We start from the raw sequence: 13755 nt of genomic DNA, 5'->3' as shown, positions 1-13755 counted from the left end.
TCGGTGCTACCCCAAAGTTCTGTGCCACAAACGCCATGGTGCCTATCGTTAACACCCGTTAACCTTCACCCAAGATTTTACCGCAATTTCTCAAAACAAAAAAATTTACCAATTAATAATTAATTAATAAATTTTAATTACTAAAAATTATTATTTTATTATTTTATACAATTTTAAATCCCGGACGTAGACCCAATTGCGAAACCGCAAATCGTAATTTGGACGAGCCCCCAATTCTGTTACGTGGTCCCCTCGGTGACTACCTGGTCTCGGTGACCCCCGGACCGTGAGAGGACCTTCGCCAGCAAGTAGTATTATATATATGAGCTTTCGTAACGCAATCAATAGGAATTCCAATCCAAAGGAAACCCCACACCAAGGATCCGGAATAATCAATGATATATTCCCCGAGCAATCAACCATCAACAATCAACAATCAATATCACAAAGATGTAAACTCATCTACACTAACTCTAAGATGGCCATCTTATACATTCCTCACGTGAGCCCCACTCCTGACTCCCTCCGTGGTCAATGTCTCTCCCAATGTCTCTCTTCTCCGCACACGGGCGGTTGAACGAACCCCGGGCGGACGTGCTCCAAACGTGCCGTCTCGGACCGGGGACAGCTGCTGCAGCGCACCCCTCCTTGCCAAGCAACGGGGCCAAACCCAGCGCGGCTTCCAACGCGCGCGAGGCCCCCAAAGTGCGACCCGTACGCGTCCTTGTAGACGGGCAAAACCAAGCGCGGTTTGCAACGCGCGCGAGGCCCCAACGTGCGACCCGTACGCGTCTTTGTAGACGGGCAAAACCAAGCGCGGTTTGCAACGCGCGCGAGGCCCCAACGTGCGACCCGTACGCGTCTTTGTAGATGGGGCAAACCGTGCCGGACGCTTGGTTCCGTGCACGAACTCAAGGCGACTTGACGTGTCAAAAGGTAGTTCCACGTCCAGGTAACTCCTATCGCCAGACGGGTTTCGGAACGCCGCTTTTTCACCCAGCGCAAGGTCGATCCCACCTTTTGTCGGAGCGGGCGAGGAAGACGAAACCTCCTTCTTTTCCTCGTGTCTTTTCTTCTCTCGTTTCCGGCCACTTCCGTTTCCGGCCACTGGTTCAGAAGGGCTCCTGACCCTCCAATCACAACAACCCTTAATATAATACACACGGATAAGCAACCTGAATGGTAATTCACATACATTCACATAAATATGTAACACCTGTTATTGTCTCAATCCCTCTATTCAAGTCTTGTTAACACCACCACCAAGGGTAAGGGTGGGCGGAGGTTAACTTTTCACCTGTTTGTGTTGTCTGGTTGTCTGTCTGTCTGTGAGCAGAATACATTGAAAAGTTTTGAACGAATTCAGCCAAAATTTTGTGAACAGGTTGGGTGTGTGACACAGATTAATTGATGAGGTTTTGTGGAAATCCGGATCTGAATCCTAGAATATTTAAAAAGTGATTATTCACCATTGAGTGATCGAGCCACAAACAATATAGCCTACAGCACGATATCTCAAAAACTTATGGACAGGTTATGACAAAACTTGTTGGATGTGTTTTGGTCGGTGAAAGAACAAGCCAATTAGTTTTTGGTTAAGGAGAAATCTGGCCTATCAGTGGGATACAAAATGTAAACTGTTCAGCCTGGTTGAGGTATGTAACCTGGTTGGTTGGTACCATACCTGGTACCATACCATACCTCAACCATACCTGGTTGGTACCATACCTCAACCATACCTGGTTGAGGTATGTTCAGCTCGAGGAACGTTCTCCCTCCGCCACTGAAGGTGGACAGAGGTTATGTTTCATCCCTGTCTGTGTGCTTGTCTGCCTTTGAGCAGGCTATCTCAAAATGTTGTGGACGGATGTGGATGAAATCTGTCTGATGGCCAGGTTGGGTGTGCGATAAGGACTAATTCTATATATTTTGATGAAAATTCAGATCTGGATCAGGATATCACAATTTTTAAAGTGATTCTTCACCATTGAGAGATAGGGCAAAAATCTATATGTAGCACGATATGTCAAAAAGTTATGGACGGATTCGGACTAAACCTGCTGGACATGTTTGGTGTGTGTCAAGGACGAATTGTTCAATATTAGCAAAGATCTGGACCTGGATCCAAGGATTTTTGAAAGTGATTTTTCGCCATTTAGTGAAAGAGTGTGTGACAAGGACGAATTCATTCGATTTTGGTGATGATTCGAATACAGATCCGGATAAGAGATTTTTAAATTTCTTCAGTGATTTTTCGCCATTGAGATGTGGCCAAAAATGATATGTTACATGATATTTCAATACCTAGTGCTGGAGTGATGACAAACTAGTGCAATGCGACTGTTGCCAATTTGCCTCCGCATCGTCCCACAATGGGTAGATGCCCTCGTTCACTGTGATAAAAATAAACAAGTTTGATTTAAATCCCTTCAGCTGTTTTCAATTATCACATTTTCACCAGCCATGACAGGTTTCACATCGATCGGTGAAGTGGTTTCAGAGAAGGTATTTTTAAAAATATTGGCTTTCAAGCTAATATGACTGCCACACCACGTGACATATGACCTTTAAAAATGTACACTCTGCATATTTATGTGTCTGGCATGACATTTCTGAAGTTTCGTGTTGATCGGATCGGTTCGTTTTTCCATTCAAGATGGCTGCCAAACCACGCGACCTGTGACATCATCATTTTTAAACGATATGCAACAACGGTGTTAGATGATATTTGTAAAATTTAGCATTAATAGGGTAAGCAGTTCAAGACGTATAATTATTTAATATTTTCCTTCAATCCAATATGGCTGCCACACCATGTGATCAATGATATTTTCGTGGTCATCTTTTAATCACCATGCCTTGTCAATGACACACGTAAAGTTTTGAGTCAATCGATTTGGTGGTTTGAGAGAAGATGTTTTTTTGAGGTTTTCGGTAAAATCCAATATGGCTGCCAAACCATGTGACCAATGATGTCATAAATTTAATATTTCAATACAAATGGGTCATAGATCATGTGCAAGCAATTTCAGATGTTTAGGACAAGCAACGGTACCCGCCCTATGGGCGGGGCTTCAATTGGGAAGCCCAAATGAAACGGCAAAATATCAGAAATTGAAGGTTTTTTTTAATTTTAAACGATTCATATAAACATCCGTTGAATCATATCACACGGAAATCATCAAAATCTAAACAGTATCTTTAGAATTTCAATAAAAGCCACATCACTGTTCATATCGGTAAATATTATTCCATCGCGTTTCAAATCGTGATCGATACACTATGATCATGATGATCGTGATCGTGAATCGTGATCGATAATCGTGTTCACAATCGCGATGTCGAATGTACTCCCGATACGTGTACCAAATTAGCGATACGTGTAACTGCACCAAATCAACAGTTAAAAGGATTTTGAGCCGATAGGTGTTACGGCCTTGGCAAGATCGATGGAGACAGCGTTTGTTATACTTTTAATGAAGGACACTGCCTCAAGCCCCAGTCCCCATCACGGATGGGGCTCAGCGGTTTACCCGAGCCTGAAGGCGAAGGGCAAGGTACACGCTGGCCCGTCCAGTGTCGCGCGCTTGCGGCCCCGGACATCGAAGGGCATTAAACGTTCATTAAACATTGAACGTTCATTAAAGGATTACGAAACGAAAAACATTACGAAATTATGCTCACACCGTCACGTCAAACACTACCGTGAACACATACATCGTCACAATTAGAACATCGTCACAATGGACATTATGCGAACGTGAATGTTATGCGGGAGTCCAAACCTGAGAATACTGGAGACCAAAACTGAAATTGGGAAAGCTAAATAGCCTATTTTACTCCTGGAGATTCCAGGATTACCCACACAAAATATCGTTTCGATCGGTTGAGCCGTTTTTGCGGTACATTCGAACAGACGGACGGACACTTGGTGAATGATAGTAAGATAAGGAATTCGATTAAAACATTTTTGGCTGGTAAACCACTTCACCTATGATGTCATCATTACCATGCTTTTGTTCCCCCATTGGGGTTACTTGACAATGTGCCACGTTTCAAATTGTTACATTCAGCGGTTTCCGAGAAATAATTTTTTCATGATTTGCATTTAATCCAAGATGGCTGCCATACCACGTGCCCTATGACGTCACAATTATTATAAAAACATTAGGCATCAGTGTCACTCCAACCCTGAAAGTTTCGTCTCAATTTGCCATGTGGTTGCTGAGAAAAACGAGGTTCAGCCCGGACGGATGGACGGACAGACTCGAAAACATAATGGCTCCGCCACCTTCGGGGGCGGAGCCATAAAAAACGATATATAGCAGGATATATTAAAAAGTTATGGACGAATTTGGAGGAAACGTGGTGGACATGTTGGGTGTGTGACAAGGACGAATTGATTCAATATTGGTGAAAATCAGTTTCTGGATCCGAGGGTTTTAAAGTGATTCTTCAACATTGAGAAACGACCCATGGTATGATTTTGTGGATGGATTATAATCAAACTTGGTGGATGAGTTCGGGAGGTGGAAACCAAGAACAAGTCGATTACATTTTGTTTATTAAGGTTGGTACACGCAGGATGGCCGAGAGGTGTGCACACTCGCCAATAAAAGATGTCCAGCCTGGGTTTGAATCCCGACCCAGTTATAAACTGTCATCCCAGTGTTTCACAGCCTGGTGTTGGCTTAGCGGTTAGGGTGCCGGCTTGGGATCCCAGGATCCTGGGTTCGAATCCCGGTCATTGCTGAATTAACACCAGGGGGTTGACTCAGCCTGTCATCCTTCCGAGGTCGGCAAATTGAGCACAAGTTCACTGGTAATTCCCTGTGTGTCGCAAGAGGCGAGGAATAGGGTTGGCGGCAGGAAGGGCATCCAGCCATAAAACATTGCTTCAAAAATGGGACCAAGGTGACCGAAAAAGGCCAACCCCTGCTCTGTGGGGAAAAATGGCCTCGAAAGGTGGTTCCAGTGTTTCACAGGCAGGGCGAGGGAGGCATCAATGTGTGTGTGTGTCATCCCTCGGATGGACGTCCCGTCTGCTGACATTATAGTTGGTGGACGTTAAACATCCCACAGTGATCTTCACGAAGAGTAGGCAAGCTATCTCCGGTATTGTGAACAAATTACAAATTATTTCTCGAACGACTGCTGGGAAGGCAATGGCAAAGGTGGCAAACCACCCAGTACTGTAACCCTTACCAAGAAACAGCCTCAGCAGCGCCGACTCTCTGGAACAGCCGGCGAAGCCGATGTTGTCAATAAACGCGTACGTATTATGTCGAAAACCAGATTATGCTGTGTCCTTTGGCTTGAGAATTCCGAACCGCAATGGATGCGGAAGTATGCATAACAAATTGAAAAACGTTCAATAGGAGTTTCTTTCACCCGTCCTTGTTTGATTCACAATCTTATGCACCTCTAATTGATAATTCAAATACTTTAAGACCAACCTCGGCCCCCACGGGCCTGGTTATCTTCAACGAAAATCGTCACCAAACACCGGAACCAATGAGATTCGAGCATTTGAAAAATATTTTTTTAAAGCCTATTACGCGTTTCGGACGGTGAAAACGGCGTCAAACTCAATATCTCCTTCCGGTACGGCTGTGGCACCACAATTTGGTAATGAACTTTCCACTCATCATTTGCTGGCACCTCCGGTGGTCTCCATTTTCTCATGAGTATTTCCCCTTTCATGAAGTAACCAACAGGTATCTTCTTAGCCTCTTCCTCTGCAACAGCTTTATCAATCAAACTCCGGATCTCCGAATCTCCGTGATGTTCTTCAACAAGTCTCTTTCGGACCAGCACCGTTTGTTCAACCTCGTTCCCAGATGTCTCCGACGGACACTCCATTTCCTCTTTTGAATTTTCTTCCAATACCTCGAAGGAACCCAAATCCACATCGCCTTCCTTCTCCTTCTCTTCAGAGTGCTTCCTACCCATAGCACGAGTCACTGCACAGGATGGAAAGATACCCGGAATTTCCTGCTCTAACTGTGCGGTGTTATTTTCCATACTGGGCTTTTCAACCAACATTGGATTACCAGAAACTCGACCACCGGCCAAATCATTCCCGATAATAAAAGATATTCCCTCTACAGGAAGAGTGGCTTGTAAACCTACGGTGACCGGTCCTGACACCAAATCAGACTTCAAATGGATGACATGAAGAGGAGCTTTAACATAGCCACCAACCCCCTGCAAAAGAACACTAACACCAGTTGACGTCTTCTCTGACAATGGCAAAATGCCTTCAAGCATCAAAGATTGATGTGCTCCTGTGTCCCTCAATACCCTAACAGATCTCTGGTTCGTTAAGTCCCCATCCAGTGACACAAACCCCTCTGAAATGAAAGGTTTGTAACCCTCTTGAACAAGGTCGTTCTGTGATGCCGTAACTTTGGCATGGGAACCTTCACAAGGCACTGTCCTCCAAGGACGATTTCTCGCATTTGCCAACGCATTCGGAGTTTCACTAGTTTGACTCCGCTCCTGATTTTCCCTTTTCAGGGCGTAACATTGGGACATCAAATGTCCAGGTTTCTTGCAAAAGGCGCAAGTAGGCCCGGAGGAAAAACTCGTGGTCTGCCTCTGGCCCCCCGGAAGATAGGCATTTCTTGGAACTGCAGTCTTCTAATCCCTAAAAGTCGCGGTATCAGATTTGTCCCCATAGTCCTCTCGAGGCCGCCTCCATGAATATTTGTTCTCCGATCCTGATTTACTATAACTCCCCTGGCTAACTCTAGACGGGAAGTTAGGTTTGTGGAACCCCATCCTGTGTGTCAAGGCATAGTCATCTACTACGGTTGCTGCCTCATACAACTCTGGTACTTTCATTTCATCCAGATGTACTTTAATGTCCACGTGGACACACTGTTTGAATTCCTCCACCAAAATCAATTGTCGTAACAGGTTGAAGTCTTTCCCAATCTCCTTCGAGTCACACCACCTATCAAACATGGTTTCCTTCATTCTGGCAAACTCCACATGGGTCTCACTCTCCCTCTTCCTGGCATTCCTGAATTTTTGCCGGTAAACTTCAGGGACCAATTCATAGGCTTTGAGAATGGCTTTCTTCAATATCTCATCATCTACACATTGGTCAATCGGTAAAGCCGAAAATATATCTTGAGCTTTACCCACCAGAACACTTTGCACTAACATAGTCCAGGACCCCACAGGCCATTTTAGCATTTGAGCCACCTTCTCAAAATGTAAAAAAAACTTGGCCACATCCTTTTCATTGAAGGGTGGAACCAGCCTCACATGCCCACCAACATCCCAAGAGTTCTCACTAGTTGTCGAACTAGCCGGCATGGATTCTACTTCTCTCCGTTCTCCCAGTAATTCCAGCTCATTGAGTTTAAGTTCCTTCTGATACTCCATGTCCCGTTCTTTTAACTCCCTTTCGTCTGTCCTTTCCTCTGCTCTTTCCTTTGCTCTTCTTTCCTCGGCTTTCCATTCCAACTCTTTTAACCTTTCCTGGCTCTGCAGTTGCATCTCCATTTTCCGGAGCTCCACATTTCCTTTTTCCTCGGGGAACCAATCCAAGGCTACCTCTTCCCATGTTCCTTGTCCCACTAGAGACTCCACCACCAATGTCTGAATCTCTGCTTTCTTCATACTAACTCGGACCTCCAAGATAAAATATTTGGCCAATATCATGAATTCCGATCTTTTTAACGCCTGGAACTGTGCCTCATTAGGGGATGCCACAAACTTTTCTGCGTCAAACACCATGGTGCCTATCAGTTAGCACCTGTTAACCTTCACAAAAAAAATAATCCAATTTTTTGAAAAAATTGGGAATGTTAGAAAATTCCAAATTTAGGAATTTTGGGAATGTTAGGGAATTCTATCCCGGACGAGGCCCCAAATTTCTGTTACGTACTCCTCCCCAAACCCCGGTCACGGTGTACCTCCGAGCCCCGAGAGGAGTCACGGCAGAAAGATGTGTTATTCTGTGTGTCAAAGATCAATGGTGAAACCACACCAATTGTTCCCAACAAACAAGTATTGTATTAAGGTCACACAAGAATAACAGCAATAACAATATTAATCAATTGTACAACCAATACAGTCACGTGAAAAAGTAAGTACACCCCATGTAAAGTTTTGACTTTTTCAACATATTTCAACATACAGCTATTTGATCTTCATTTCAATAATATCGACAGATAAATGTGATATAATATGACAAATATCATGAAACATTTACTTTTTGTAGTCCATTGTATAATTTAAATAAACATAAATGCAAATTTCGCATGTGGAAAAAGTAAGTACACCCCTACATTTATCACGACTTCAAATACCTAAAATTAGAATCAGATGCACCAGCACAGGTGCAAATGATTAGAACATCATTAGAAAAGAGCTTGGAGGAACCTGTCTTATTTAAACCTCATACATTTAGTTTGGTTTGCTCTTTGTTGTGGAAGTGTGCGGCGTCACCATGCCTGGATCAAAAGGGCTCCCTGAGGCCTTCAGCAAGAAGGTTATGGATGCCTACGAGTCTGGGAAGGGATTTAAAAAGATCTCCAAACAATTTGAAGTCAATCATTCGACTGTCTGGAAGATCATCTGCAAGTGGAGAAGATTCCAAACAACTGCCAACTTGTTCAGGCCAGGCCGCCCCAGCAAGTTCAGCCCGAGAGCAGACCGCAAGATGCAGAAAGAAGGCTCTAAGAACCCCAGAATGTCATCACGGGACCTACAGGTAGCTCTTGCCACTGTTGATGTCAAAGTGCACGAGTCTACCATTAGAAAGAGGCTGCACAAATTTGATCTACATGGGAGGTGTGCCAGGAGGAAAACTTTGCTGTCCAGAAAGAACATCAGGGCAAGACTAAAGTTTGCAAATGAACACCGAGGCAAAGACCAGCACTTCTGGAACAATGTGCTCTGGACAGATGAGTCAAAGGGAGAGCTATTTGGCCACAGTACCACAAGACATTTTTGGCGAAAACCAAAGACAGCATTTGACCACAAGAACCTGATACCAACTGTAAAGCATGGTGGTGGAAATATTATGGTTTGGGGCAGCTTTGCTACATCAGGGCCTGGGCAGCTCACCATCATAGAATCCACTTTGACTTCTTCATTGTACCTGAGGGTGCTTGAGGATAATATGAGGCCATCTGTCGGAAAGTTGAAGCTCAACCGAAGGTGGACCTTGCAACATGACAATGACCCTAAACATACCAGTAGATCCACCAAGGAATAGCTCAAAATAAATAAATGGCGGATTCTGGAATGGCCAAGTCAAAGCCCGGATCTAAATCCCATCGAGATGTTGTGGGGGGATTTGAAACGAGCTGTGCATCCAAGAAACCCCTCAAACATCGCACAGCTGAAAGAATTCTGCATGGAGGAGTGGGCAAAAATTTCTCCCAGTCGATGTCAGAGACTGGTAGACGGTCATAAGAAATGCCTACTTGAGGTTGTTTTTGCCAAAGGGGGCAATACCACCTATTAGAGCCAAGGGTGTACTTACTTTTTCCACTTGCGAAATTTGCATTTATGTTTATTTAAATTATACAATGGACTACAAAATGTAAATGTTTCATGATATTTGTTACATTATATTACCTTTATCTATCAATATTGTTGAAATGAAGATCAAATAGCTGTATGTTGAAATATGTTGAAAAAGTCAAAACTTTACATAGGGTGTACTTACTTTTTCACGTGACTGTATATCATTCCTATGATGGTACCATCAGTTTCGTACAATGTAACACTGTGTTCCAAGTGAGCGAAAAGAACATTCCCAATGTCTCTATCCCGGCATCAAGCCAAAGCCGATGTTGAAGCGATCGTCAGAACGATGCTGTATCGAGACCAGAATCCCGCTCGTTGACAGTCACACTGCCAAAGATAGGCAAAAATGTCCTCAAGAGGCGGCTGGGAAATCACACCTTCGGGTATGGATGTTCAACGGCTCCCAATCGGCGAACCGCAAATTCACACTCAAAATCCACGTTGCACACACACACACCAGGTTAATGTCTGGATGCGGTGTAATGGTTGAAGCGAGGTGAAAAACCTGGAGCGATGTGAAATCAGGCGCGAGGTCAAATGGCCAACAGTCCATTCTCGAGATGTCACGGCACTCTAATGATTCTCTTCGGAATCAACCGCAAAACCTGTCACGCAGGTTTATCTGTCACAGCGATAACAACCCTGTCGCAGGAATCCCTTTCCCAGGAAACCTCAAAGTTCGCTTGTGACCTCCGTTCGCCAGCGTTTGCTCCAGACCTCCAAACAGCTCGGCTCCTTCTCCGACCTCACTCGCTCCGCATCTTTTATCTCTTCTTCTTCCTCGTCCGGTTCCCGATCCGGTTTCCGGTTTCTTTTAAAACATTAATTTTTTTTACCTTTTGAAAATACATCTCCATTTCACTTGAACGATAACAATAATAGTACATGCAACCAAAAATGTTTACAGTGGATGAGAACCACAACAACGGAAGTGACGAATCCGTAACAGTATGCTTATATTAAAGTGCACTTCTGAGCAAGCACCTAAGACCCCAGCCATGGTCACCTGCAGTGGTAAGAAATACGAGAATTTTATGATTCCATCCCAATAACTCCATAGACCAGTCAGGGGCGGATCCAGAGGGGTGGGGTTGCAGGGGGTGCAGGGGGTGCGCCCCCCACCCTTCGATCAGGGAGGAGGATGTAGGGGTTGCGCCCCCCCCCCACCCCCCTCTTCATCGAAATGGTATGGATGTGCTGGTGGCATGCTCTATGATTGACGACAAGAAGGACGCGTTCACTCAACCACAGTCAAATGTTGAAAATGAATTCTCTCTTTGGTTCGATCACGCTAAGGCCACGATAGATTCTGTTGGAGGTGATGTCACAATGCCGAGAGTTGTAAAACGACAAATCCACCGTCCAAACACTGCCGCCAATTCTCCCTTGCTCTTCTACCTCAGAAACATGTGCATTCCATTTCTCGACCACCTCAGCCAGGAAATGGACACCCGATTTTGTGCTGAAAATCGGAAAGATAGTGATCTGTTTCTGCTGATGCCATCCGCGATAATCGCCGATACCTGCGACATTCCAGGCCTACATCAGAAGCTATTGCGTTGGAAAAACGACATGGAACTTCTGCAGGACTGATAAATGAGCTTAGAGACTGGCAGATGTTGTGGAGAAGGAAGCCCAACAATAAGCTTCCAAGCACATTCATGGATTGTTTCTGCGCAGTAGATGAAGACGAATTTCCATCCATCAAAGTCCTACTCCATATTTGATGCACCCTCCCTGTAGGCTCCTGTGAGGCCGAACGCTCATTTTCTTGCCTGCATCGTCTGAAGACCTACTGTTACGTGCTCCTCCCCAAACCCCGGTCACGGTGTACCTCCGAGCCCCGAAAGGAGTCACGGCATAATGATGTGCTATTATGTGTGCCAATGACCAATGGTGAAACCACACCAATCAGTTGTTGCAAAAAACCAAGTGTTGTATTAATATCGCACAATAATAACAACTTGCACAAGTACAATATAACAACAAAATACGATATATAATTCCTATAATAGTACCACCAGTTTCTTAACTCAATAACTCACGGTGCTCCACATGAGTGAAATGTAACACCCCCAAAGTCACTGTCCCGGCACCAGGCCAAAGTCGATCCACGCTCAGGTGATCACAAGAAGAAGGTCGTATTGAGACCAGAACCCAGGACGGCTGACAGTCGACCGCCGCCGAAGAGCCGCTGGGTGGGTGTCGGGCCAACGTCGGTCAGGCAAAAGTGCACCCAAAAGGCGACTGGGAATTCACACCTTCGGTTCACCAGACAATGACGCTGATATGAACAAGCAGCGGCTCCCCAAGCGGAAAACCGCCAATTCCCAATCAAAATCCATGACACACACGCGAACCAGGCTAACGGCTGGCGCGCGGTGAAATGGCTGGAGTGAGGTGAAATGGCGGGCGGGCCCGTAATGGAGGCGTACCTGCTCTCCAACAATGATTCACTTTTGGAATCAACCGCAAAACCCATCACGCAGGTTTATCTGCCACAGCGATATCGACTCTGTCACAGGAATCCCTTTCCAGGGGAAACCAATATTAGCTCGTGACCAACATTCGCCAGCGTCCGCTCGATACCTCAAAGCAGCTCGGCCTTTTTCTCCCGACCTCACTTGCACCGCTTCAGCCTCCTCCTCTTCTTCATCCGGTTTCTCCCGATCCATTTCATTTTTCTTTTAAAACACTAATTTTTCCTTTTGAAGACAGTCATCTCCATTTCACTCAAACTATAACAATAATAGTACAACAACAACAACAACATGCATTTTAAGGCCATTTTCCCTGCTAGAGTGGAGGTTAGCCTTGCGGTCCCCATGACAATCTTCTCCATTTTGCCCTATTTTCTGCATCTCTCCTTGTTAACCCCCTTGCCCGCATTTCTTCTTCCACCATCTTTAGCCAAGTCTTTCTCGGTCTTCCCCATCCTCTACTTCCTTCTACATTCATTTCCATCACTCTTCTCAACCAGTCACTTTCATCCTTCCTCAACACATGACCAAACCATCTCAACCTGTTCCTCTTCACAGCATCAATCACAGGCTCTATTCCCATCATCTTTCGCAATTCATCATTTGTCTTCCTCTCTCTCTCAACGATACTCTGCACATCCATCAAACCATTTAGTCCAGTCAATCTACGCCATTTTGGGGTCGAACCCACCACAAATTGCAATAGTAATGAAACATGCATTTTTCAATGTCAAATTTAGTGGAGAATGACATACTAAAAGTCAAGGAGAATCGGAGCATTGGAACATTTCCAATTTTTGCAATCTTTAAGAGAAGGTTTTAAGCGAAAATCTGCATAAATTTTTCAGACCAAAAACTGTTTCCGTGCTAAATCCTTATGAGATCCTGCAATTTTATGTCCCTGAGGCCTGCAATGTAATGGCTTTATGTGAACAAGTTCATATCGTACTATATATACAAAAAAAATCGTTAAATAATATTGAAAAAAATATATATATATTGAAAAAAAAGAAAAGTGTTTTATTTAATAATTGAATGAACTGCGATTCAAGCACCAACCTAAGAGCTTATTCTTCTTCTGGATCACTTTCTGGTTCTGACAAGGTCACATTAGAACAGTGAAGTCCTTTGCATTCACTGCATGCGTAAGAGCATTCCAGGCTGTACTTGCGACAGCTGCATCGTAGGGTGCTGCAGTCTGTTTTGCAGCCACAGTGGATGGCATCTAGAAGGTAATCTGGAGCAGGCTTCATCTCGGTCATCACGGGAACCATTCTCTCGTCACGGATAGCCCCAACCATTGGCATCCATGGCAACTCCTTGCCACTGCTGAACCTGAACATACACCCGTAGGCAATGTTGCTTTGCAGATGCTGATGTAGGGGGCAGGGTACGAGGCTCAACTCTGACAGTGCTTGTTGAAACCTTCTGGTGGAAGCGTTGAAGCCTCAGCATGTCCAGTGTTTCCCCGGGCTGGGCATTATACAAGCAAACCAGGGCATTCTCTCCAGCTGTCATGACATCCTCTTTTGACGCTCCAGGAGTGTTGAAGTTTGCCAAAAGCTCGGAGAAATACGCACAGGAGTTCAGCTTCTTCAAGGCTGTTGATTTGCCAATCGAGTAAATTCTTGACGTGGTATCACAACCCAGGAGTCCATGTGCAACAAGAAGCTTGTCACAAACATTGCGTCCAAGTGTCTTTTGCACTTGCTCGATATTCCAA

The sequence above is a fragment of the Myxine glutinosa genome, chromosome 3 (genome assembly GCF_964187855.1).
Source record: "Myxine glutinosa chromosome 3, kmMyxGlut1.1, whole genome shotgun sequence".
NCBI lineage: Eukaryota > Metazoa > Chordata > Myxini > Myxiniformes > Myxinidae > Myxine > Myxine glutinosa.
The sequence above is the reverse complement of the archived record's forward strand: the minus strand, read 5'-3'. Positions refer to the sequence as shown.